Here is a 27976-nt window from a genome sequence, read left to right as displayed (position 1 = left end):
AGTTATCCCAATAATGTACTTTGGGCATTTTCTTTTCCACTGTTAGATATAGCCCAGTATCATATATTGCATTTATAACATATGTATGTTATATATATTTTATATGTATTATATATATAACATATAACATAAAACTTCCCATTTAAACACTCACAAGCATACTGTTCAGTGGGGCAAGTCACATTCACAATGCTGGACTACCATCACCACCATTCATTACCAAAACTTCCATCACCCAAAATAGAAACCCTGTACCCATTATGTATTAACTCCCCATTCTTACTCTCCTCTGCCTCTGGTAGCTAGTATTCTACTTCCTGTCTCTATGAATTTGCATATTCTAGGAATTTCATATAAGTGGACTTATAGAATGTCTGTTCTTTTGGGTCTTATTTCACTCAACAAGATGTCGTAAAGTTTCATCCATGTTGTAGCATGTATCAGAACTTCATTCCTTGTTATGGCTAATATTCCATTGTATGTGTATACACCAATTTTGTTTATTCATTCATCTGTTGATGGCCATTTGGGTTACTTCTACCTTTTGGCTATTGTGAATAATGCTGCTATGAACATTGGTTTACAAATATCTCTTTAAGTCCATGCTTTCAATTCTTTTGGTATTTATCTAGAAGGGGAATTGCTGGGCCATATGGTAGTTCTATGTTTAACTTTAGAGGAAATGCCAAACAGTTTTCCACAAGTGGCTGCTCCATTTTACATTCCCCCAATAATATACAAGTGTTTCTGTTTCTCTGCAACCATACCAACATTTTTTATTTTATGTTTCTTTTTTCCAGTAATAGCCATTCTAGTGGGTGTGAGGTGGTATGCCATTGTGGTTTTGATTTGCATTTCCCTAATGACTAATGGTGTTGAGCAACCTTTCTTGTCCTTATAGCCCATTTGCATATGTTCCTTGGAGAAATGTCTATTCAAGTCCTTTGCCCGTTTTTTTTTTTTTTTTTTTTTTCCAACTCAGTTTTATTGAGTTGTAGTCACATACCCAACAATCATCCATTGCTGTAGTGTTCTGTATATGCCTGTTGGGTGTAATTATTTTAGTGTCTCATTCATGTTCTGTACTTCTTATTGATCTTCTCACTAGATGTCCTATCCATTATTGAAAGTGCTGTGTTAAAGTCTCCTACTATTAATGCAGAATAGACATTTCCTGCCTTCAAGTCTGTTGGAATTTGCTTCATATAGTTTTGGGCTCTGCTGATAGGTACATGTATATTTTTAATTGTTACATCTTCCTGTTGAAATGTCCTCTTTATCAGTACATAATGACCATCTTTGCCCCTTGTAATTATTTTTGACTTAAAGTCTATTTAATCCTATATTTGTATAGCCACCCCAGCTCTCTTTTGGTTCCTACTAGCATGGCATATTTTATACCATCCTTTCACTTTCAACTTACTGGGATCTTTGGCTTGTTGGCTTGAGGATGAGTCTCTTGCAAACAGTGTATAGTTGGGTCATGCTGTTTTTTTAATCCATTCTGCCAATCTCTGCCTTTGACTAGAGAGTTTAAGTCATTTACTACTGACAATACAGGACTTTTTTCCTGATATTTTGACATTTAGCTTCTTATGTCTTATACCCTTTTTTTCCCCTCATGTCTGTTAAAATCTGGATTTATATTTATTTGGTTTTTTGTGTTGTACCATATTGAGTGCCTTCTCATTTCATTTGGATATATTTTTCGTCTGTTTTCCTTGTGGTTACCATGGGGTTAAATTTAACATCCTAAATGTATAACAATCATGTATGCTTTGATACCAACTTAACTTCAGTAGCATGCACATATACTTTTTCTATACTCCTCTGTCCCTGACCATATTTTTGGACTTGTTACCACTTAAGTCTTTTTGTTGTATGCCCAAAAACAGATTTATCCTTACTTTTTATGCATTTGCATTTTAGCACTTGTGGGAAGTAAGGAGTGAAGTTATTTTCCAAACAATACACTACAATAATTCTGGCATTTATAGTTACCCAAATGGTTACTGTTTTTCAGTTCTTTGTATCTTTATGCCATGTTGAACCTGGTGTCCTTTTCTGTCAGTCTAAAGAACTCTCTTTAGCCTTGCTTGTAGAGCAAGTCTAGTGGTGATGAGCTCCCTCAGCTTTTGTTTATGTGAGAATGTCTTAATCTCCCCTTATTTTTGAAAGAAAATCTAGTCAATTATAAAATTCTTGGCTGACAGTTGTTTTCTTTCAGCACTTTAAGTATTTCAACCCATAGCCTTCTTGCCTCCATGGTTTCTTATGAGAAATTGGCAGTCATTCTAATTGGGATTCCCCTTGTATGTAACATGTTTTCTCTTGCAATGTTCAGAACTCTCTCCTCATCCTTTGCATTTGACAGTGTGGTAACACATTATGGAGTGTATTTTTCTTCATGTTTATCCTGGTTGGTGTTTTCTGGGCTTCTTAGATGTACATATTCATGTCTTTTGCTATGTTTGGCAAAATTTTTGTCTACAAACAGGAAACAACTATGTTCTAGTTAGAGTGTTTTTTCTTTAAGGAGTGTGAGAATTGAAAGAGGCACTTAATTAATTTTATCAGATTCTTGAAATTTTTCCAAACACTTAAGGGCGTATATAAACACACAACAGCTATGGTTTCAAGGTTTTAACTATCTTCCAGTATAACTAAGATAATTTAAAATACAAGATATCAAAAGTTATGTATTTCTCATTTGCATAGTTTGCCCCTCTCTCTTTTTGCCCCTGTTCATCCTTTATATTTAAAGGGAAATAACCCTATTAATTTCACATTTCCCTATTTGTTTTATCTTAATGTTGATTCAGACTACTGCTGAGAAATGTCTTATTGAAGCACAATGTTCAAGTCAGATGATAGCTCTTTAATACTGAGTCTATTTTGATGGTTATATGAGAGAACAATGTGTATGTTTAGAAAGAGAGCAAGAGCTTTTGTTCTTACCATTAATGGTTTGAAAACCTAAGGTCCTTTTAAAATTAGATTTTTGATCATAGATGCTTGGGTTTTGAAGTCTCTTTAAAGTCAGGGTCCTTATATAGTACCTCAGAGTTTGTGTTAATTGTTTACTGGCAAGGGTAAGTAATTGTTGAAATTTTTCTATTTAAGTAATCTGCAGGTTTGAAATGCCATTAGTTATAAATAGCTGCCTTTTTTGAATACTTACTTTTGTTTCGGGTTTTGTATTGGGTACTTTTTCAAACATTTTTCCTTTAATCCTTTAATATCGTTTAATCCTTTAAATAACATTGTGAAGTAGGTTATATTATTCCCATTTTATAGTTGAAGAAATTGAGGCTTATACGGTTAAATAACTTTTCCAGAATCACATGGCTAGTAAGTAGGACTAGGGTTTGAACCCATATCCATATTGTAGAAGTTCTTTTAGATGGTGCTATTCTAATAAATATTCTACTCTATTCCACCTTTCCGCTAAATCACCTTGCATTTTCTTTTCTCTTCAAGACTCCTAATATGCCCTTCCCTGCACTTGCTCCCCCAGCCCCCATCCCACCTTCCAACAATTCCCTAGCATGCATTCCTTCCTGTTGTTTATCAAAATCAACATTTGTGTCTGACTCATCTACTACTTCTTTAGATAACTCCAGCTGTGTATAATACCTTTTTTCTATTTTTATGATAGTAATTTTGTTCTGTCATATGTTTGTCCTGACCCATATTTGTCACCTGTCTTGTTGGTTGGACAGTTATGGTCAATGGTTATGGTGTCTTCCCTACTAAGCTCATTGAGGGTAGGAACCTTGTCTAATAGATTGTGCATCCTAACCATCATACTGTAAATAGAAGAAAAGAAAGAAAAAAAGAAACCAACCAGGGATAGATGAAGCAAATTCTTTGTGAATATATTAATTTTAGAATCTTAATTATATTCAAAAATCCTCCAAGGCACTTCTATAAAGTAGTTAGAATGCCTTAGTAATAAGAATTTTATTTCTGTTGTTTTCTTGTTTCTATCCAGAATCCGTCTACTTGTCTGCTAGGTATGTCCTCTTAGATGTCCCCTAGGTGCTTCAAATTCATTATGCCCAAAACTCAACTTTGGAGAGCATGAGTGGTTTCCATTGGCCAAAGATGAGAAGATTTGAGTCTCAGAAAAAAAAAATAAAATAAAATATTGCGACTAATTGAAATATATCATAATGATAAAAGAAAAAGGAAAAAAAATACTCATCTCACTGGAAACTGTTAAACTAGGGCACCAATTTCTTAGTCTGAAAGTTGGCAATTTAAGTAAAGGAAAGAAATTAAGCATTTATCTTGTCTTCTGTATTAATTATATTTCAGGGAAATCAAGTCACCCTTTATGGAAGAATTCCAGCTAATAAATGTAGAAGGAATGATAGAAATAGATCATCATTTTGCAACCTCTAAAAATATTATTGATTTTGGCAGTAATCATCAGTGGCTGAGTATTGAATGAAAGGTTAATTAAAAACTGCAATGGAAGGAGTAGGCTGTCTCCTCAGAACCTACTGTCTGATCAAGCCTTTCATTAGTAAAATGGGACAACCAAATTTTGTGTGCATCCTAGTGGGATGCAGTAAAGCTCTTAGCACCTCCTATGAATTCTTCTTGCCAAAATATAGTTGAACTTGAGTCTAATCAAGCTTCTGGAACTAACTTCCATTTAGAGGAATATGGGGGTTGGAAGAACAAAATAGATGCTACCACAAGGAAGTAAACAGAAAAACCTAGAATGAGTAACAGTTTACGATACAGCTGACCCAGTTTCTAATGCCAATCAATTGGCAGGGGTTAAAAAATAGGGTATATGTTGTAGGGGGAGTGGCGGCAGGGGGGATTGTTCTATATTAAAAGAGATTTGGAATACAAAAGACCAAATGTGAGATGTGAACGTTGTTGGATTCTTATTCAAATTTTTTGTCCGTCACCACAGGGTTCATTCTGTAACTCCATCTCCAATGGTGAAAAACCTGGCTCGCATTGTTCATGATGTATTTACTTATTTTCTCAATTGTAGAAACTACAGAAAGTAGTGTCATAATTGCTCATTGTGATCCTCTGGAGGGAAGAACTATTTAGAATTCATAATTTGTTTAGAGTTTTTTTTAGACCAAGGGAATGTAATTCAAATACTGTGCTCAGAAGTTGGATTCAAAAGTAGGTTTGTACTCTACCTGCTCCCCACCCCAAGTGATTATGTTGTACATTTGAAATAAAGTTCTGTTAGTACACCATTGTAGTGGTTTCCGCCCTGATTTTATTCATGTATTTAGTTTTAATATAGTTCTGAAGGTCAGAAAATTATACAAAAAGGTCTTTGTGAAGAAGTGTCATTCCCCAATCCTGTTCCTTCTATCCTGTTTCCACCAGTCTGTCATACCATCCTGTTCCACTCACCTCTAGAAGGTAACCAGTCTCTTAACTTTCTGTTTATCCTTCCTGTGTTTCTTTTTGTGCAAAAAGAGATACATATAGATTTTGTTATATCTCCTTGTTTCTTGTATAAAAGTATTCATACTATATTCTTAAAAAATACTTTTTAAAAAAGTAGAGATATAGTTCACATACCATAATCGTCACCCTTTTAAAGAATACAATTCAGTGGCTTTTAGTATATTCACAATGTTTTGCAACCATGACTACTGTCTATTCCTGAACATCTCATCACTCCAAAAAGAAACCCTATGCCCGTTAATGGTCAATTCCCATCTCCTGGCAACCATTAATTTACTTTCTGTTTCTATGGATTTGCCTATTCTAGACATTTCATATAAATTGGATTATACGAAATGTAAGCATTCTTTTTGTATTTTGCTTTTTTGTTTGTTTGTTTTTGTTTTGCTTAACAGTATAACCTAGAAATAATCTCATATCAGTTCATAGACATCTTTCTCATTCTTTTTTCTTATAGCTACATTGTAACCATTGTGTGAATGCACTATAGTTTATTAGTTTATTCAACCACTTTCCTAAGTATGGAGAATTAGGTTGCTTTCTAATATTTGACATTACAAACAATGCTGCAGTGAATATTGTCATGCTTATATTTTTGTATTTTTGGAGGTATATCTTTATGATAAATTCCTAGAAGTGAGATTGCTGGGTTAAAAGGTCAACTCATGTAGCTTTGTTAGTGAGTGTCCAATTCTCATCCATAAGGATTGTGTCAATTTACAGTCTCGTCAGCAATAAATAAGAGTGCCAAGAGAGTGTGTTGTAATACTTGCTCATTTTTCTGTCTGAAAGCTTAGAAGTGATATTTCTGTGTAGTTTTAATTTGAATTTCTCCTATTGTGAGTGAGGTTGAACATCTTTTCACATATTTAACAGCCTCTTTGGAATTAGCCAAATTGCAAAGTTGAGTCGACTATCAAGTTTAGAGGGTAAAAGTCCTCCATAAAACTGTCCTCAACTTCTGACAGTAACTGCAAATTCAGGGGCCTCCCAAAACCATCCTGAGGGTTGATGATTCACTAGAAGGACTCAAAAAAGTCAGCTATTTTAATCATGGTTATGGTTTATTACATGGAAAGGATACAGATGAAAATCAGCCAGAAGGTGCACATAGGGCAAAGTCCAGGAGCTTCCAAAGTCCTCTCTCCACAGTCAGGATGCATTACTCTTTTGGTATCCATGTGTGACAACATGCCCAGAGTATTGCCAACTCAGAGCCTCTGTGTCCAGAGTTTTTTATTGTGGCTCCATTATGTTGGCATGATTGATTGATTGATTGATTGATTGAATCCCACATGGTTGATCTCAATCTCCAGGTTTACTGATACTGCATGACCCAAAGCCCCCACCCTAAGACTATTGGGTGTGGGCACTCCCTTCTTAAGATCCATGTGGCCAGTACCTGCCATAAACATGGCATTGATTATCTCCCAGAAGCCAAGGAGAAGGCCAGAACTCTTGTTGGTCAAGGCCAAATTCTTTACTATGCGGTATGGTTTTTCTATGTTTTGTGCACTTGTAATTGTTAATGTTTTTGCATACTTTTTTGTTGAGAATTTTTGTCTTTTTTCCCCTTAATTTTATGAGGTTTTTATTTATTAACAATATTGGACCTTTATCTGTGATGTGTGCTGCAAATATTTTCTCTCAGTTTTTTTTTTGGCTTTTTATACTTTTTTATTTTCATGTAGACAAGTATATTCATATTTTCCTTTATTGAATCAGGATTTTGATTCATAGTTAACAAACCTTTTCCTACACCAAGGTTAAAGGGGAAGTCACTCATGTTTTATTCAAATATTTATGAAGTTTCAATTTTTACATTTTGATCTCTCATTCATTTGAGATTTATTCATGTGTATGATTTGAGGTATGGATCCAGTTTTATCTCTTTCCACATGGTCAAACAATTGTCTTAGCACTGTTTGGTTAAAAAAAATCCATCTTTGTTCTAATGATTTGAGATGCTATCTTTACCATTACTAAATTCATTCTGATTTTGGACTCTATTGTATTCCACAATCTGTCTGTTCATGTACTTTTATAGCATGTTTCAGTTATTGAGACGGTATAGTATGTTCTAATGTCTGGTAGAGTTAGTTCCCACTCATAGCTTTTCTTTTTAGTGTTGCCCTCATTTGTAGAGTCTAGTTGCCAGCAGTCAGCTTCAGGTCTATCTTGTCTCGTCTTTGAAACTCTTGGAATTTATTCTGACCAAGCCGTGGGTCTGATGTGCCTGAGTCATGTCCCTACTGTGGCTTGGGAGATGACACCTCCACCCTGTTATTGGAGATGAAGCCCCTCCCAAAACACATTGCCTGAGAGTGTGCAGGGGTAGTTTCCCAAAATAAGTGGGAGGGAGATTAGATGCCAGTTAGGCAAAAAACCTCATAAATGTTTATTCTAATACCTAAGTAAGATTTACTGGGTAGACTTGATTTGAATTAGTGAATGAATAAATTCTGGTAATATGGAGAAATGAAAGGGTTTGAATGAATTATTTGGCAATAGACTCTTTACTGCTTGCTTCCCTCCCTACTTTGGCAATACTTAGTATTTTTTTTGCAATGGATTCCCTAGCTTTATTGGCTTCTGCCATCCTTGCTGGAGGGAAATGACATCAGGTAAGTAATGAGTGTGAAAGAAAATAAGCATAAGGGTCCTGTTTTCCTACAGCTTTAGTCCTGCTGCCAACCTACTGCCAAAGACACTAAAAAGGACTTGCCCTAGCTTTCCACTTGACATTCGGGAGTGAAATGTGTCATTCTTATGTAATACATAGGATATATATCGAATTACATACTTGTACGCAGGAGTTTGAGTCTCTTTTTGTTAGTATTGTCTAAAGTTGCTACATGTAAAAACTCTCTATCCTTCCTTTTTAAGCCTACCAAAACAAAAAATGTAATATTTCCTTTTGGAGCCTGAAGGCTTTTTCTTCCCTAGCTCTTATTTCAGGAGAATAGGCAATTTAGATGTTTGAATAGAAATAGACGAAATAGCCAAAAACTTTCCAGTAGTCCAGTTAAAATACATAATAGCATGTGTTTAAAGTAAATCTTTGGAAGAAATATTGGAAAATCCTCGAAATGCTCATGTTCTATGTACCTCAAAGACATGCCTTGCTAAATAAAAGTGGGAGGAAGCAGTACATATCCCACTAGGAGCCAGAGATTCTTACGCGAAAGTTTGTCTGGTAACCTTATTGCCCTCTAGGTAGTTGAAGGGCACAAAGAAATTTCCAATCTTGTTTAATCTGCTGGCTTTTGTGTTGAGGTAAATATTATATTTCACATCCTCCCACATTTGCACAAATACATTCCCTCTGAATTTACACAGAAGGAATGTATTCTTTTCCTTTATTAGGAAATATTAGGTAAAAAAAACAACAACCTGGAATTCTGTGGAGGATTTTCCTCATTTTAATCACAGACATGGATGAGTGGCAGTATAACTTAAAAGTGTAGGCTTTGATATCAGACCAATATGGGTTCTAACTAAGTTTTTCATGTTCTGGATGTGTGACTTTATAACAAGTTAATCTCTAGGCCTCACTTTCCTCATGTGTAAACTATTTGTTTATTAATTCAACAGTTTTTTGAATGAATTTTATTAACACTTTTCTGTTTTTATTTTATTAATAATTTTATTATTAGTCACTATTCTAGATGTTGGGGGTACGTCAGGGAACAAAACAAAGAAGATCACTCCCTTGTGCAGCTTACATTCTAGTGAGGGGAGAGGCAATAATCAGAAATCATTATAATAAAATTATAGGGTATGTTAAAAATAATAATTGCTGTAAGAAGAGAAAAAGTGGTACAGGGTCAGGGAGAGATGGAGTAGGTAGGAGAGCAGGTAAAGAATTAGAGTAGTCAGGGTTGGCATCATTGAGAAGGTAACATTTGAGCAAAGACTTGAATGAGGTTTTAAGAGGATCATTCTGTCTGCTGTGTTGAGAATAGACTGTATGGGGTAAGCATAAAAGCAGGAAGAATCATTAGATTTTTTGTAGTAACCCAGGTAAGAGATGATGGTGGCTTAACCAAAGTAGGAACAATAAAGATAGTGAGACATGGTTAAATTATGTATACATTTTGGAGATTCGACCAACAGGATTTCCTGATGGTTTAGTTATGTGTGCAAAAGTAAAAGAGGAACCTAGGTTTTTGGCCAGAGGAACTGGATAGGTAGAATTGCCACCAACTGACAAGAGGAAGACTGTTGGTAGAGCAGGTTTTAGGGGAAGATCAGAAGTTCACTTCTATGCATGTTGAGTTTGAGATGTGTATTAGGAATCTAAGCTATAACATCTATTTTATAGATTGGTTGTGTTGATTAAATATCATGAATGTAAATCACTTAGCACAGCACCTGATATAATTATTTCTTGAGATCAGAGAACATATTGCTACATGAAACAAGAATAGGAGATTGAAAAAGGGGCATTCAGGGATGCAATGGCAGAAATAAAAAAAATTAATAGATTAGAAGCTAAGTTTGAGGAAATGTCTCAGAAAATATAAAGGTCAAAGATACGCAAAAAGATTTGAGAAGATATAAAAAATATTTATCCAGAAGACGCGACTCCTCTCTAATACAAGTTTCAGAAAGACAGAACAGAAAATGGAAGGCAATTATCATTGAAATAATACAAGAAAATTTCCTAGAACTCAAGGACGTAAGTTTATAAATGGTGAGCTGGGGGTATCAATGTTTATTAATAGTTGAAAGAATTTAAATTTTATATACATATACATATAAGCACTTATCTTTTTATTTTTGTATGTATGGTATTATGTTTATAAGAACATCCTCTTGTTTTAAAATGACTATGGAATAATGCAAGGGAAAAAACTTCCAGTTGTTAATTTTAGCTACAGAAAGCAACTGAATTTCCCATTTAATAATTTATTTTACCCTCCCAAGATTTTTTTTTGTATATCCATCAACTTACTCCAATAATAAAGTTCTTCCAAAATAATAATGGTTTTTTTCTTGTATGATTCTTACTATAAAGTTATTTCATTGTTGGCGATTGATTAAAAGCAAATAGAAATTTTACCATGTAAAGAATGCTGCCTAATTAATTATAAATCTATTTGGTCTAAGCTTGGCATTTTTTTTCTTTTGTATAGTTTGGCTATAATATAAAACATAGTGTTTTGTGTTATATCAGTATTTCATCTAAATATGGAACTATATGTTTAATATTTTTCATTTGGACAGTTAATATATATCTGTATTTTACCTGTCTGTCTGTCTGTCTATCTATCTATCTATCTATCTATCTATCTATCTATCTATCTACCTATCTATCTAAATAGAGCAAGACCATAAAGAAAAACTGTAAGGGAAGAAAAAGATAATCTAAATGAAGATGACTGCTTTAAAGTTTTAATGTTGTATGAGATTTTATGAGAATTGAATTTCTATAATATATGGTCATCCAAGACTCTTGGAACTTTAGTTAATCCATTCAACAAACACTGATAGTATACTTGCCATGTGTCAAGCTCTATGCTAGATCCTGGGAATTCAAGGACAATTTAGGACAACATCCCTGCCCTCTACTAATTCTCAGTCTCAAAGAAAGAGATTTGACATATAAAGTAAATGTAGTCAGATAGAGGGTTAAAGGTACTTTGGACGATATTTTTCAAATGAATAGAGAGGTGAGGGCATCCCCAGAAAAGGATATAACAACAAGAGAGGCATGGAGAATGTAACACTATTTTGGGAAACTACAAACATTTCTATTTGGTTGTAGCACAGAGTAAGAGGGAAGGCTGAGGAAACAGAGAAGAGCCATATCATGGAGCAGACATGCTACACTTGGAGGTTTCATCAGTTCCTCCTAAAACAGTGTTTCCCAAATTTGGGTAATCATAAGAATCACTTAGAAAGTTTGTAAAGTAACAATGACAACAAAAATCAAGACCACCAACAAAAATCTCAACAGATTCCTAAACTATACCCAGATTTGAAAAATCAGAATCTTTAGAGGAGGGCTAGCAATCTGTGTTTTTAACAAGTGCTCTGGTAATTGTTATTGTTACCAACTTATTAAGCCATTTCAACTTATTAGGGTATAAACATAAAGTTTTTTTTCCCCAGATTTTCTAGGCTGATACTTCCTGGTGGCTTCTTTTAATGAAAGCAAGCTCACATTCCACAACTTTCTTGTTTGTGTGTGTGTGTGTGTGTTTGTGCATATGTGTATATAGGATACACACATACATACACATGCGTATGTATAGACATCATATAAATATGTAACCGTGGCTTCCCTCACTGGTCCCTATTAGTGGTCTATTCGTCTCAGGGTGGGTATGCCCTGAAAGGCATGGACCTCCTGGGAACACCCCTTCCCATCTTTCTTTTAACTTGTGTTTCTTTACATGGAAACATTAGAGCTGATAAGATCTTCTTATGTGACCTCCAAGGGCCCCCATCCTTTCCTTTCCTGGCAAACTATTTACTCTACAGTCTTGTGCTTTAGGCTTGGGTCATTCTCTAGCAAGTCACCTGCTTTTAGAACTATCCAGATACTTAGCTGCATTTATCTCTTTTTTTAAAATCATATTTTTATTCTAGAATATATCATATATACATAGATAACTTTCAAAGTGCAATTTAACAAGTAGTTAGAGAGCAAATTTCAAAGAATGTTTTGGGTTACAGTTCCACAGTTTCCTTATCGTGAAATATAATGTATATACAAATATTTCCTTATTGTGAAATATAACATATATACAAAAAGATAAAATCTTTCATAGTATGACTTAACAAGTAGTTATAAAGGAAATTTCCAAAAATTTATGAGTTACAGAACCATATTTCAGTTATTTCCTTATTGTGAAATATAATATATACAAAAAGGTGATAACTTTCAAATTAAAATTTAACCAGTAGCTATAGAACAAATTTCAAAGGATGCTATGGGTTACAGTTCCACCATTTCAATTCTTTCCTTCTAGCTATTCTAATACCCTACCAACTAAGAAAAAGAAAATTATATAAAGATTCAGTATTCATAATACTTTGTTAAATTCCATCTTATCTGTTGCTACTCCTTCTTCTAGTTTAATCACTTTCCTGAACTTCAGTGATGTCTAGGCAGTGACCACCCTAACTTGTTCATGTTGAAAAGGGGTGTTGACTTTATGTGAAAAGGGAACACATCTGGTTGATGTTCCTGAAGAGGCTATTGCCTCTGCGTTTGGGGACTTAGCTGTTATAGATGTTCTCTGAAGGATTTAAGTTTCTGAAGAATAAACTTAGTGAATGAAAGTTTTGTAGGGTCTCAGGGATCTGGATATTCTTTGGGGTTTTCAGTACTACTGTTGACTTGGGCATATCATACAGTGGTCATTTGGCATATCTAGGTGAAGCTTGCATAGGAGTAACCTCCGGGACAGCCTCTTGATTCTATTTGAATTCTCTTAGCCACTGAAGCCTTTTTTGTTGCCTTTGTTTCCCACCTTTTGGTCAAAAAAGCATACTAAATCTCTTGTTGACAGGGTCAGGCTCCTTCCTGGAATCCGTGTCCCATGTTGCCAGGAGACTCAGTAGTCTGGTTGTCTTGTCCCATGTCTAGGGGAGGGTCATGAATTTATTTGCAGAGTTAGGCTTAGAGAGAAAAAGTCCACACTTGAGCAACAAAAGAGGTTCTCTGGAGGTGACTCCTAGGCATAATTATAGGTGGGCTTAGCCTCCCCTTTACAACCATAAGTTTAAGTAGGGCAAGCCTCGTGATCGTGGGCTTGACTTATAAAGTAGGAGGCTCCTAGGTTCACATAGCATATGTTATGTTCACGATAATCCCTTCATATCTCACATTATCATCACTTAGTTGTCTGCTTTCATCACTCTCAATTTTAAACAATTCTCATGACCTAAAACACCTCATAGCTCTTTTCAGCCCTTATTTGTCCGTAGTATTTGTGTGGTACTAGTATGGTATTCCTATTAATTATGGTCCCTAATATGCTATAGATAGATTTTCCCCATGTACCATTCTGTTGTCAATTCTCTGTACCATTGTCATACCTTAGAAGTATATCATACAAGCACCTATCTATATTTTTAGTGCTGATCTTTGGGATATATGCATCTATCTCTATGTTGAGGTGCTTATGGGTTCTGCAGTGCAGCAAGCAGCCAACTCAGGACCAAGCTGCAAATCTTGGCTTCTTGCAGGCATCCCTACCGCCCAATCTGGATGACCAGTTCTCTTGAAGTGCCAACTTATTTAATTAGCCAGACTCCCAGGCTTTCCCTTGCCTCTCCTTATTTGTCTCCTTGGGAGGGTTGGTTGATGGCACCAGCTAGCTTGGTTGCTTCTTGGCAAACCTTGGGGGAGATACCTGGACATAATTGCTGGCCTCCCCAGATTGGAGTATGTAGTGGTTTGAAGCTGTTTGTACTCCAGAAAAACATGTTCTTAAGTTTAATTCATTCCTGTGGGTGTGAACCGATTGTAAGTAGGACCTTTTCATGAAGTTACTTCATTTAAGAAGGTGTGGCTTCCCTCAATTGGGAGGGGTCTCAATCCTGTTACTGGAGTCCTTTATATGCAGAGTAAAATTCAGAGAGGGAGAAAAAGCCACAGGAAGCAAGAGGTTGGACATCCATTGAACCTGGAAGAGAGGGGAGAGACCAGGAGATGCCTCTATGTGCCTTGCCTGGTGATAGAGGAGCCAAGGATTGTGATAGCTAGTCCCAGAATGCCAGTCTTTGGCGAGAAAGCACTGCCTTGATGATGCCTTGATTTGGACTTTTTTTTTTTTGTAGTGCTTCAAAACTACAAGTTAATAAATTCCCATTGTTTAAACCAATTTCGTGATATTTACTTGAGCATTCTAGGAAACTAAAACAGGGTATTTACTACCTCTTGCACTCAGCTCTGGGCCCCAGACACTGATTCTGGAACAATAGGACAAATACCAGTTAAGATCCTGCTAGATTATGACTAAGAAAGTTTAAGAAACGTTATTGCAGGTAGAGGAAAACATGATCAGATTTGTGTTTTATAGTGTTTAATGTCATTTGAATATTGAAAAGATCTTAATGGAGTTGTGTCTTTGTTAATCCTACCAGAATTTAAATAAACCAATCTGTCTGCTTTAGGGTAAGAAACAAAGTAAATATACATGTGACTACGAATCTTTGTAGAGTATCAACAGTAGCCAATTTCTGACAAGTTGGTTGCAGATGTGAAAAGACATGAATTCAGTGTATCTGATGCTGCCAGAAGACCAGTCTGGCACTACAGAAGAATTTGTCAACGTTTCTTGGTTAGCTTTCATGTTTTCCAGCTTTATTGTTTGGTACCTTCTGAATAAAGAGAATGCTAACCACTAGATGGCACATTTTGATTAGAAAACTAAGTGCTCCATTGCTACCACTAGGCTCTATAGCTGATGTGGCCTGCTTAGATAGTGGGAGGAGCTGGTGGCGGTCCTAAGGGAGGTTTAAAATAAGAAAGAAAGGAAGTGGTGAAGACAAAAAGAGAGAAAAGAAGTAAGAGGACAAGAGAAGCAAAAAGGAGAAAGTTAACAGGCATATTGTAAAGGAAGTAATGAAATGCTATCAATAATTATCTCAGGAAAGTGGTACCTATGAAATTTGTTTATTCTTTCATTTGACACATACTTAATGAGAGTCAGAAACTCTGGCTGAGCCTACCATGGTTAAGAAGATGCTGTCCCTAACCACACAGAGTTTACAGGTAAAGGTAGTTAAAATATCTGAACTTAAAATCTTGATCCCTTCTTAGGTAGGTTATGCTAAATAACATGGAATAGAATTCTTTTAGTTTTAATTTTGTTCTTTCATATCCTCTATTTCATTCTCCTATCAGAGAAAACATTTTCTGGAATTGAGTAAGTGGTTTTTTTTTTTGACATACTTTAAAAATTAGCTCAAGGGCAGGGACTGTATCTTATTCAGGAATCCAGAGCATGTGGTTCAGAAACTGGCTCTCATTAACGGAGGGTCCATAAATGTGTCGAATGAATGATAGGATCAGATGGGGAACCTCAGAAAGGCATCTCCTGATTACAGCCTACAGCCTTCCCGGCTCCTTACAGAATTTAGGCTTCCAATTGTGAAAACTTTCTGGACTCATTGAGCACCTTCCTCTACTCTAGCACACCATTATACTTGCCTGTTTACAAGGCATTCTGTTATTTGTAACTGACTTCTTTTAGGGTAAAGTCTGTATAGTTTAGTTAATTGTTGTAACCTGAGTTTTTGACAAGCGGTGTGTGCTTAATAAATTTGGGTTGAATGAATGAATAAATCTGATTACCTGTATTACACTTGATATAAGATAGGTTCATATAAGAATCCTTTCTGAGAGGTTACTTTTTGAATATATCAAAGAGATCTTTTTTTAACAGTTTTCACTTTTGTGAGAGTATGTAGGCAATTACTGTGAACTGTAAAATATAGTGTACTTTCAAAGATAACTAGAAGATGCACCAGTCTTAAGCTAGAAATGGATTTACTGATTCTGTAAACACAACTCTTAAATTTTAATGTGGATTCTGTTGATTTCCTTGGATAAATAGCTAAGGCCCAGTTGTAGTTTTCTTATTTTTAAAATAATAGAGACTTACAGTCATTATTTACTATTTCAGGCTTTAGGGCCTGCTGAGGACTCCATCTTAGAAAAATGACCATTGGAACTAAGTCAAGGTCAAGCAGAGGAGTAAAAGACAGGAAAAGAGGGGGAGGGATTTCAGTGCGACCAAATTCTATCACACCAGAGATTAGTGCCAGTAAATCAATATCTGCTTATTAATTTTGATATTCAAGAATGCATATTAGAAAATTGATGTATCATTATAATATACATATAATATTTGTAAGGCTCATCGATATTGTAGCATGTATCAGTGTTTTATTCTTTTTTATTGTTCAGTGATCTTCCATTGTATAGATATTTCATGTTTTGTTTATTCATGTGTAATTTGATAAACATTTGGTTTGTTGTCACTTTTTAGGTATTATGAATAATGCAGTTATGAACATTCATGCACAGGTTTTTATATGGACATATTTTCATTTCACTTGGGTAAATACTCAGGAGTGGAATTGCCAGATCATATGGTAATTCTATGTTTGATGTTCTGAGGAACTGCCAAACTGTTTTCCAGAGTGGCTTTACTATTTTTCAGTCCTATCAGCAATAAATGAGGATTCCAATTTCTCCACATCCTTGCCAACATGTTATTGTCCTTTCTTAATTTTAAAGTATAACCATCCTAGAGGGTGTGAAGTGTTATCTCATGATTTTGATTTGCATTTCCCTGATGTCTAATGATGTTGTGCATCTTTTCATGTGCTTATTGGCCATTTGTTTATCTTCTTTGGAAAAGAATCTATTCAAATCCTTTGCTTATTTTCAATTGGGTTGTCTTTTTATTGTTGAGTTGTACGAGTTTATTTTATATTCTGTATACAAATCTCTTATCAGATATATGATTTACAAATATTTTCTTCCATGCTGTGGGTTTTCTTTTCACTTGCTTGATGGTGATATTTAAAGCAGAAATATATCATACACACACTATTTATAACATGGTGAAATAGGTGGTTTAGAAATAATGCGTTGTGTGCTTGGTTGCATTAGGTTACTGTGGAAGGGGGTAAACAGGGCAATGACAGTTGTCTTTTATAGAAACTCAAAACATTGCCCTAAATTAATATGGAATGCAATTACAGGAAGTCAAAAAGGAACAGAAACTGTTGAGATAAAACATACCATCCCCTGGCATGTAGTAAATCATCTTCCTTCTGTCTTTGAATAATCTTAGTTACAAACTAGTAGAGAAATGCTAGGGGTTGTGATAGTGAGAATAGTTAGTTTCTTTTTTTTGTGGCTCAGGTGAGATATACTCCTAGAGGTACAGCTGAATAGTAAACCAACAAACAATAAAGGACCGAATGGTTCTAGCAGGAATGTCTTTAATAGTTCTGCTCTTGTTAAGTCACCTTCAGAGAAATGCCCTCAGAATTGATCAACATCGTAGTGATACTTCAGCTGTTTTTTTTCTTTGATTTGGAATATAGTGAGACTCACTGACAATAATAACTCATAGTTAGATGAGGAATGAGACGTAGGTGAAGAAAACGGGTCATATCTTTTGCAAAGTCTGAATAGAGATGCCTCCCATCAGTAATTGAGCAAGTTAACTGCTGTGATGAACACGGAGTGACACATTAAGACAGTTGTGATTACTCGCCCATCTTGTTGGCCAGTCTTCCCTAGTAGTCCTTTCAAGAACATTCTTAGTCCCCTTACCATTATCTTCAACTTTGATGTTGGACTGCAGTGGCAATAATGAGGAATCTTTAAAATTGTATGAAGTAAGTTAAGAAATGATTGTATCTGGCAATTGACTGGTACAGATGAGTGGTTTTTTGGTTTGTTTGTTTAACATTAGAGGTTTGAAATAGAGCTCTAGAAGCCTTCTGAGAAGGATGTTCACCTACTCAAGGTTTTTTCCTGGAATGGTGTGGCAAAATCAGTACGGATTCTTGACAAAAGTTTGTTAGATGTATTATGTAAAAAAAAGTGTGAGTTTGTAAAGTAGCCTGGCATGTGCTGCAGTGCTTTTTAATTTTTTGAATTAATCAATTATTTTTACAATGTAAAAACTAATTCCAGATTATAGGTAACACTGATTTATGTGAACAGTTCCATAAACTTTGCTTTCTGAAGTATGGCTATTACATCTTTTGGAATAGTAATGTAGTTGTCCCTTAAGAAAGACCTTTTCAATTGATGTTTTGTGAATGGCTTAAATTCTTCAGGAAATTTTTCTCCAGACTCTTCTCAAACCCAGAAAGTTATTTTGTATCTTCTTAATCTGAATCTTGTGCTGTGATCAGATTGAAGAGAGAAGTCCAAGAAGTTTTCTGACACTAATACTTTTGGGGGAGATCACAAAACATAATTTTGAATCAGAAGTGACATTAGCTGTCAGTTTTTCTCTTCCAGGCTCATGAACAAATTTTATTCATGAGCATATTGCATAATGGCAACATAATTGAGGTGTAGGCTTATCCTTTAGAACACAGCTCCCACAAGACTTGTGTTCAGTACCTAATGTAAAGATATATTAAGATGGCTGTGAAACTCTGCTGCCTTATAGCAGGGCCTTCTCAGTCAATTCGTGTATAGTTCATTTTGTAGATGATGCTGTCCTTGAGTAGGAAACAATTGACACCTCAGTGTCATATTGGCATCTGGTGGTAAAGAATAGCTCAAATGTCATTAAGTTAAGCTTTCATGTGTAATAATGTGTCCACTAGACTAAGGAGTCAGCAACTGTATAACCATTGAGGAAATACTCATTTGATAATTTCGGTGCCACCTAAGATTTTTATCTAGTGTGTGATGATGCGCTGTAGTGACTGTTACATTGATCTGTAATTGAGGGAGATAATTGGTAAACTTGGGACTGAGGAAAGGAGGTCTGTTATATAAGAAAAGTAGTGATGGAAAGAGCAATATTTTTTTGTTGTTGTTGACCAGCTTTGACTGTGAAATGTTTAAGGCATTTGGGCTCTAATTTGAGAGATTAGTTGAAAAATAATTATTTGACTCTTATGTGCCTAGCACTCTGCTAGTACTGGAAAATTAGAGCAAGTAACACCCTGATTTTGAGGTACTTAAATTTGGGGAGTTGGAGGGGAGGGGAAGACATACAGGGAGGTAAATTTTTTGAAACATTGGTGTAAGCATTTTACTTTCCCCAGTGTGGAAACATGCAAAGAGGAGCACAAAGAAGGAATATGTAATCAGTTTTAGGTACAAATGTGTTCCCAATGTGTGATGTGTCATCTTGCCCTAGGATGTAAGCTTTAAAAAGATGGAAGCCAATTTTTGTGTTTTATATAGACCCTTGCATAAATTAGATAGTATATATAATATTGGTAATGTAAGGGGAATACTAAGTTCCTTGTTAAAAGGAAAACATCATCAGCTGTGGTAAAACTATTTTTAAAAAATACAAGAATGGAATAAATTCATAATTCAGAGTAGTGATGACTGTTGGAAGGGAGGTGGGTAGATGGGGTTTAGGAGGGGCCCATGCCTGAAGGGATTGGGACTATTTTAATTCATAAATTGTGTCTATAGTTTATGATTACATTAAAAAACCTCTGTAGTCTATATATTCTTTTGTACCTATCAAATGTTACATAATAAAAAAAATCAAGATTTTCAGCAATTAAATATTTCTGAAGCAATGTGAATTTCTTAAAAGCTTTTACTTAAGTTGTGGGACAAAAAATTGAACTCACCCAGTTAACCAAACTGTCTGTCTGTCTGCTTGCCTGCCTGTCTATCTATTTATCTATCCGTCTCTCTGCCTGTCTGTCTGTCCATCAGTCCACCATACTTTTTTTTTTTAACTTTAGTTTTTTGAAACATGCCAAAAATATGGTAGAAGTCTTTTTGTAGGACCTGAGTGTCTTGTTTCTCCTGCCCCGTAAGTTTCCACATACTGTGTCCAGAACCCAACTTGTAGGTCAAAAGGATTCTGTCTGGACTGGCTACCCAGACATTTAGGTATTCATTACTTCAGTGTGTGTGTGTGTGTGTGTGTGTGTGTGTGTGTGTGTGTGTGTGTCTGTGTATCTGTATTTAATGATATTTGTGCATGGCTTAGCTGGGGATTTAGAAATCATTGTAGGGTTTCTGTATTTGCTGGGCAATTTTAGAGTCATTGGTAGAAAAAAAAAAGAAAAGAAAAATACTATGTCCTCTTTCATCTGTGTCCCATATTACACCAGTGTTCCCTGAAAATAGCACTGATTTTCTGGGAAAGGTCGTGACTGAGACTTTTATCACCCTTTACTCCTACTCTCCAATTCATGTTTCCTTCTTACAACATGGTCATGTGCTTACCCAAGTCTGGCTTATGAACCGTGTAGAATATTTGTGGAGTTTTATTTTTTAAGTCCTACACTGTGCACATGATGTGGTATTTAATTTGGAATGAGCTCTGAGTTTAGTCACATGTACTTCTTGTGGTGTTTATCTTGGAATCCACAAGTAGGAGGGAAATATTTCTGCATTTTATACATCTGGACATTGTTCATAGTCCTCTGGTGACTTGGGAATTCTGTGTGGGGCAAAATCCAAAGAATAGTATTAAAAATAACATGGAGTTATAATGACATCTGAGTAAAAATCCTTGAGAATACTCTTCTGATCCCAGCAGAGTCTGATTTTGAGATGGTGAACATTTTCAATTGTATGATATTCACTGTTGGCCTGAGTAGATTTCTGGAATTATAAAGTTACGTGACGCCCTTGCCTGTAGGCTAATGGCTTGCCGGACATTCTGAAAGTCTGCAGTGGATTTGACTATTTAGGGAAGGATTTCCCTTGATTTTGCTTGAGGTAAGATAGGTAAAGTGGTTTCTGCTCACTGTAGTCTCCCTACCCCACAGGCATCTTAAGAGACTGTGAGGGTCCTTCCATTCCGTCCCTTGATCTGCCTCAGTCCCTCCATCTTGCAGCCAGTGTCCAACCCTGGGAAATTCCAGGTGCTGTGTCAGAGCAGGGGTTGTCTAGTAACCTTATCCTTCCCCTGATTACATATAAGAAGTTGTTGTTTCAAACAGATTGGAAATGGTATAGTACAGTACCTTCTCCCTTTGGCAAGGGGTCTGCCAGAATGGGGGAATCCTTTTGAAAAAGTGGAAAGGAACGTACAGAATTCTTGCTGCTCTTTGAGTGAGTTTGCATATGGACAGTATTGCTTTTTGGCCCCAGTCTAGTTTTCTTTCATTCCCACGTCTCATCTTGTATGCAGCTGCAGAGAGCAGGCTGGGAAAGCAGAATGAAAGCTCCAAATAATTTGCAATTGAATAAAAGAATGATTTCTCTTGTTAAGAGTATAGACCAGTTTGGGGAGAAAGTTTGCTTTTTTATTTTTAGGGTAGGGACTGTTTGTTTTTTTCCCTTTAAATGCAATAAAGGGGGAAAAACCAATAAAGTCGTTAACCTGCTGGTTTTAATTCATATAGAATTTTCAAATGTGTTTAATAAGGTCTCTCATATGATTATAAAAGAAATACATAATTGGAGGGCAGAGGTCAAAATCCTGTTTGTCGAGGTTTAAGAATCCATTTAATATGAGGCAGTTTTAGTGCTTGGATAAGACAACTCAACTCGGAGTTATTTTTCTTTGCTGGTTTCTTTGGCCTTTCCTTTGGGATTTTTTCCCCCTTTACTTTCATAATACATTTTGCAACTTTCAGTTAAAAAATATCCATCCATGTTTAAACTTTTGGCAAATAGGCATGTTCTGGTTCTATGATGGGAATCACAATGTAGAAGAGAATGGCTTGACTTCAACTGGAGAGAGGTTAATAGTAGAAACCCCAAGGGTTGATACCAAGATCATACTTGTTTAATGTTTTCATGACTTCAAAAAGGAAATGGTGAAATCTGTTAATGACACACATTGTTTTTGCTGATCCAAACAGGGGTTCTGGGAAGCTTCTTTAGAGTATTTGGAATAGTGGAAGAATTGGGCAATGTAGTGGCAGACGCTGAACTTGAAGTGAAAGTTTATGTGAAATAGCAGGAATAAACGTCAATCAGTTGGTTACGAAGCCTGCCGAGTTCTTTGGAAGGAAGACTGTGGAGTCTCCATAGAGGACTGGCTTTGATTCTTCTCATGTAAAGAAGATTTAGGACAAAGAACATTGTGATATATAGAAAATGAGAACTATTGTGGCAATAGTTATGATTATAAAATGTAATGATTTAAAAATATGGCGTTTGAGTTACTTTTTAAATGCCACCAGTAGTATATCCAAATAAGTGCTGTTTCCCTCGAAAAGGTCATAGAGATTATATGTTCATTTTATGCAGCTCCTTTTTTGGGGTGGGGTGGGAGGAATAGCCTCTAGTACATTTTTTTTTTTTTTTACCGTTTCCTGGGTGGCAGGTCCTCTTTTATCAGGGCATTTTTGGTTTTTGAAAGAGCCAACAATCATTCAGGGCAAGATGAATAAGATGGGTGATCAAACTAAATAATAAATTTTAAATATAAATTAAATATGAAGTAGTAAATGTAGTTTTCTTTTATTGCTTCTAAAACTGATTCAGAAGAAAATTACCAAGGAGAAATTGCAAAAATATTTTGTGTAATAGTATAGTATTAGAATAAGTACTTTCTTGATGTATTTCACAGACATTGCTCATTTAGATTTGTAAGTTATAGGGGCTTATTAAAATATCTATTTCATTACATTATAGACACACCATAGTTTCAAGTGACCTACTTCTTTTAAAACTTTTCTCTGTGTCCAGCAAATGGACTCTTAGGGTCATAGCAGGAGGTTGTATAGTAACTGGAGATTCCCTTAATGCCTTGATATTTTTCTGACTAAAGCCCACATCTATGTTGTGGAAAAGACCTTGGGGGTAAAAAATAAGATAGGTATTGTCACAGGAGCTATGGACTGCTATCTATATCCATTCATTTCTCTCTCTCTCTCTCTCTCTCTCCCTCCTTCCATGCATCCATGCATCCATCCATCTATTTCAAAATAAAAATGAGTCACAGTCCTGCTCTCAAGATGCTTGGTTTTATTTTTATGGTGGTATATCCATGTGAAATAAATAAATAGTGGTCAGCTGCATCAACATGAGTGGAATAAATAAGTGGTTTTCAGACTTTATCTGTGGAACCTTTATTTTGGTTAAGGATCCTTGCCTTCTCCCCTCCCTATCAATGAGAATCCCTGGAGTAATTTTTAAAAACTACTGGTACGAAGAATAAATTATCCAGAGGGTTAGAAAAGAGTTTGTATACAGAAGCAGCCAGGAGGCTTATGTCATTTCTTCTTTACCCTTCTGAGATTATTAAAACAAAATTTAAAATTTCCGTTTACTAATCTTATGCTTCCCTAATTTGAAAGTCAGTATAAATACATGAATCCCTTGCATATTTAAGTTTATGACAGACTCTTTTGCCTCCGTAATTCTCTGTCTTTAAGCTCTTAAAATGAGAGGAAAGTCAGGAGAATTTCTTATCTATGAGCAGAGGACTTCCTTTTTCTAGTGAAGTGGTCACACAACTCAAGAATAAAGATCTCTTAAAGCTCCATGGTTCTAAATGCAGGGCCCCAGACTGGCTTCATCAGAGCCATTGGGAGATACTTGTTAAAAACAAAAATCGCAAATTCCAGTTTTGACATATTGAATTAAAATCTCTAGAGTAGAGCCCAGGTATTTGTATTTTAACAAGTTCCCCTCTGCGTAACACAATACTTAATAAAAAATGGGTATATACAAAGAGCCTAAAAGATAAAATGAAGTTAGAATGTACTGAAATAAAGCATTATGTAGAGTTTGTCCTGCGCAGTCCTGGTGACAGAACTGTGATTAACAATTATTTTGAACCTGATACTCATAGAAAGCATGGTTTCATGGTTAGGAATTGGGTTCTGGACCCACAATGTCTGGGTTCAAATAATAGTTTTGTCAGTTACTAGTTGTATAACCTTGGCAAAAGTATTTAATAATTCCTCTGTGCCTCAATTTCCTCATCTGTAAAACGGAGCTGATAATAATGGCGATTGCCTCAAAGGGTCATTGTGAAGCTTAAATTAGATATTGAATAAAAAGCACTTAGAACATTTTGGTACACAATAAGCTCTCAATGAAAGTTTGCTATTATCACTTTTCCCTCTAATGTAAGGAAGTAAACATTTTGGCCCCTATTGTGATAAATTTATATCTAAATAGATTGAATAAATTATATAATGGGAAATCAGTGAACCTTCTTTAATTTCTTTGGAGTAGGATGTTAAAGTGACAAATTCTAAACTCGCTACATTTCTCATTTCTGCAACACTCAATGCAATACAAGCAACAAAAGTAATGTGATCCTAACAGACACAGTAGATGGCGCTTTAGACTTAGTTTTTAAAGAAACCATACTAGAGGGAAAAAGAAAACTAAAGCATATTTTAATGAGCTTTTTTCACCACCGACAATTTCATCTTAGAGTACGTGCCTCCAAGAAGTGAGGATTTTTTCTAACAGAGCTGAAGAATAATTTTAGCAAAACGAAATCTCCCAGTTGCTATGTTTGTGTCAGGTTTGTCACTTGGAAAGTATTAGTTATGTTTTAAGCCGCAAATAAATAAGGAAGTTATTTTCTTTCAAAACATTACCATATTTATGCAATTTCCCCCCCTACTCTTTGTATTTTATTCTGCTCTAGTGTTTTTGGCCTTCTATTATTATCATACAGTTTATAAAAACATGGTCATAAATTTAGCTGTGATCATTCTAGCAGGTATTAAAATATAATATAGTATTTTTGAAACTACTATGCCATGCTTTATGTATTTGATCTCATTTAATCTTAGTAACAGTTCTATAAGAGTCATTATTCCCTTTTCCGGATAAATAAACTGTCTCAGAGAGGTTTAATAGCTTGCCAAGGTCATAGACTTAATAGCTAAACCAGTATGCTGCATCATCAGTGCACTAAGGTGCATTCATCTAATATTTTTTGCGTACCTACTATGTGCCAAGCGTGCTGTGCACTGGACATATTGTAGTGACCAAAAGTAACCTGGGTCTTGTTCCTATGGAGCTTGCAGATTATTAGATAATTGATAGCATCTGTTTGAAATCTGCTGGTTTGGGAGTGGGTCATAGAAGTGCAAAGATGTGTTCAGAGTCACAGTGATTGTTGGAAAGGCCAGGGGGCCCTTTCACCAAAAAGAAAAAAAGAATCATACCTAACTTGAACGTATTACATTAAAATATTTATTTAAGTGTACTCATTGTGGGCAAGGGAAAAGCAAGGGCCCCCTTCTTCCCCTAACTCTGTCAGTGAAACCATAAAATCAACAATAAAAAACATCATATGCTAAACTGTCTTCTAGATAAGAATCAGGAAGAGTAAGGAAAATCCAGCTATACTAGAATGTCAAAGATTTCCACTGATTAAATGGTATTAAAATGTCTGAAGCTAGAAGGTGCCAGTCAGTAGTAGAAGTCTGAGAGATTAATGTGGTTTGTGTGTTTCTTAGCACAGTTTAAGACCATGGTACTTCTACATGACTTCATTAGTGCCATTTGGTGAGACTCTGTGGTGTAGAACAAGCTTAGGGATTTCCTAAATTGCTAAGTAACCCTTTCATCTTGGGACATTTACTATTTTTCTTTTAATTGATTTTTTTTTCAAAAAGTTTCACTCTTTTATTTTTCACATATGATTCCAAGCTCCTGTGATATAGAAGGGTATATGAATAATAAGGAAACATAGACCAAGAGTTTTAAACTGAGGTCCATGGCTGGGCTTTTGGTAAGTCTGTGAAGCTCTCAAAATTGTGTAAATTTTATGTGCATGTACTTAGAAGCACTTTTCTGGAAAGAAAGTCCATAGCCTTCACAAGATTGTTAAAGAGCTCCAGGACCCTTAAGAGGATAAAAATTATTGTCATTAGGATTTTACCCAAAGGTATCACTAAGATTCACTCCAGTTCAGGATCATGGAAAGAGAGTTACCTTCCCAAACAGGATCTTGGAGGTGGGGGTTGGGAGTAGGGAGACTGTTTTGATTTCTTTTAGGAACTACAGTCCTGAGATCCTAAGTGAATTTGGAATTTGAAGACATGTTTGAACTCTGAACAATGGAGTTTGAGTAGGATATGCTGTTTTGAATTGAGGAACACCTTTTGGGGAATTTGAAAAGACTTTCTAATCCAATATTTTTAGAAAATGAAATAGAAAGGAGTAGGAAAGGGGAAAATATTGCTGTATTTTCTTGGAATAAACAATTGAAGAAGTTAATTCCTAAATTTAAAATTTTATCACTGTCTAAAAGACTTTGTTTATAGTAGACAAAGTTTTTTGGTATAAGTCCTTTGACAATGCAAGTTGATACTGTATTTTAATTTTATTTTTTTGATGTAAATTTAAGCAAAGGGTGGAATATTTTCTACTTCTGTCTTCCCTATCACCTGCCATATCCTAATCTTTGCATATATTTTGCTGAAGAAACCAGAAGAATTAAGCTAAGTGTTAAGTTACAGTTTATGTTATAATTTAAACTTATATATTTCTGATTAAGCTGTTAACTATGATTCTAGAGAGAAGAATCTAGGAGTAAAGTTAGATTTCTTAATTTAATGTATATAAGTCCCCTATTATTGGATCTTTTAATGTTTGTCCCTTTTTCATGTAATAATAGTGCCTACCCAATAGAGTTGTGAGGATTAGATTAAATAATAAAGGTAAAGTGTTTAGTGTGATGTCTGGAAATTAACAAGTGTTTAATAAATATTAGCTATTGCTATCACTGTCATCATCACTATTAATAACATGCATATATATTATATATCTGCAAGTCTGAATGTACAAAGTAAAGCATAAATAGTACATCACCCAAAGACTTCGAGTAATGGGAAGGTCAAATTGCTTAGGCTCTGTTTGGAAGAGGAGATTGTTCCAGGGGTTAGGAGAGAATTCTGCAAGACATGTTTGGCTTTCATTGATAGATTGATGGTAATATGGAGAGCATTTTTGATGTGAGAAAAATATAATAATGACATCAAATCGATTGTAAACTTCATGAGCAGGGACTATTTTGTTTTGTTTACCTTATATGCCCAGCTCCATTATAGTGTCTCACTCATAGTAGGTATTCCATTTAATGTTTGTCTTCATCTGTTTCTGTTTTCTTCTTTGGCCTACCTTCAGCTTTGCAAAAAATAGTTGCTGTTTTCATATTAATAGTTTCTTGCTGGAGAATCACATAGATAATGCACTATATAAAATTTCTCCTAGAATTAGTGCTTAAAATACAGATCTTTCTTATAAGGAGTCCGTTTTGTTTGAAGCAAATGACTTGGGAGACAAGATTTACTTCAACTTAAGAACACTGAAGTTTAAGGTGCTTTTGGCAGAAAGGCAAATGTTTTGCTTAAAAAAACAACAGTATCTTCATTTGTGCATATATTAGACAATCCCTAATGTTTAACACTTAACATGCCTTGTGTACTGGAATATATATGAAAATGGAAAAACTTGCTGCTAACAAGGCAGTGGTTTCAGTAAGATATTTAAGAAACACTCTCTATTTTACTCCTCTATTTTAGAGGGAAATTTTACACAGCCCATTTATCTTTATTTCTTTTTGACCCAGCAAAACATTTACAATGACAAGAAACATGACATTTTTCAGTGATGCATACTGATCATTAAGAAGGATGACCATTGTGATAAAATTAGGTAATTTTCTGTTAAGGAAAAGCTCTCTTTCTTGGAGTTTTATTTAGATTAAGTTCTAAATTGGACATATAGGTTAATATTCCCACTGAGTACAGATGTACATAGAACCAAGACTAATTTGTTATATTCTACAGGATTATGTATGTGTAGATATGAGCCTGTTTAAAAATGGACTCTCATGAAACTTGATTGGTTCTAAGATCACCCAAGGTTGAATTCAGATTTGAGGAT

At 35.2% G+C, this 27976-nt stretch overlaps 1 protein-coding gene across 2 annotated transcripts in view; it reads left to right on the top strand.

Annotated features, from left to right (window-relative positions):
- Positions 1 to 27976, top strand: part of RAD51B (RAD51 paralog B) — a 781261-nt gene that overhangs the window by 169199 nt on the left and 584086 nt on the right. The window lies entirely within an intron of this gene.

Source organism: Choloepus didactylus, chromosome 4 (assembly GCF_015220235.1).
Source record: "Choloepus didactylus isolate mChoDid1 chromosome 4, mChoDid1.pri, whole genome shotgun sequence".
Classification (NCBI taxonomy): Eukaryota; Metazoa; Chordata; class Mammalia; order Pilosa; family Megalonychidae; genus Choloepus; species Choloepus didactylus.
This window is presented reverse-complemented; position numbering and strand designations above follow the sequence as displayed.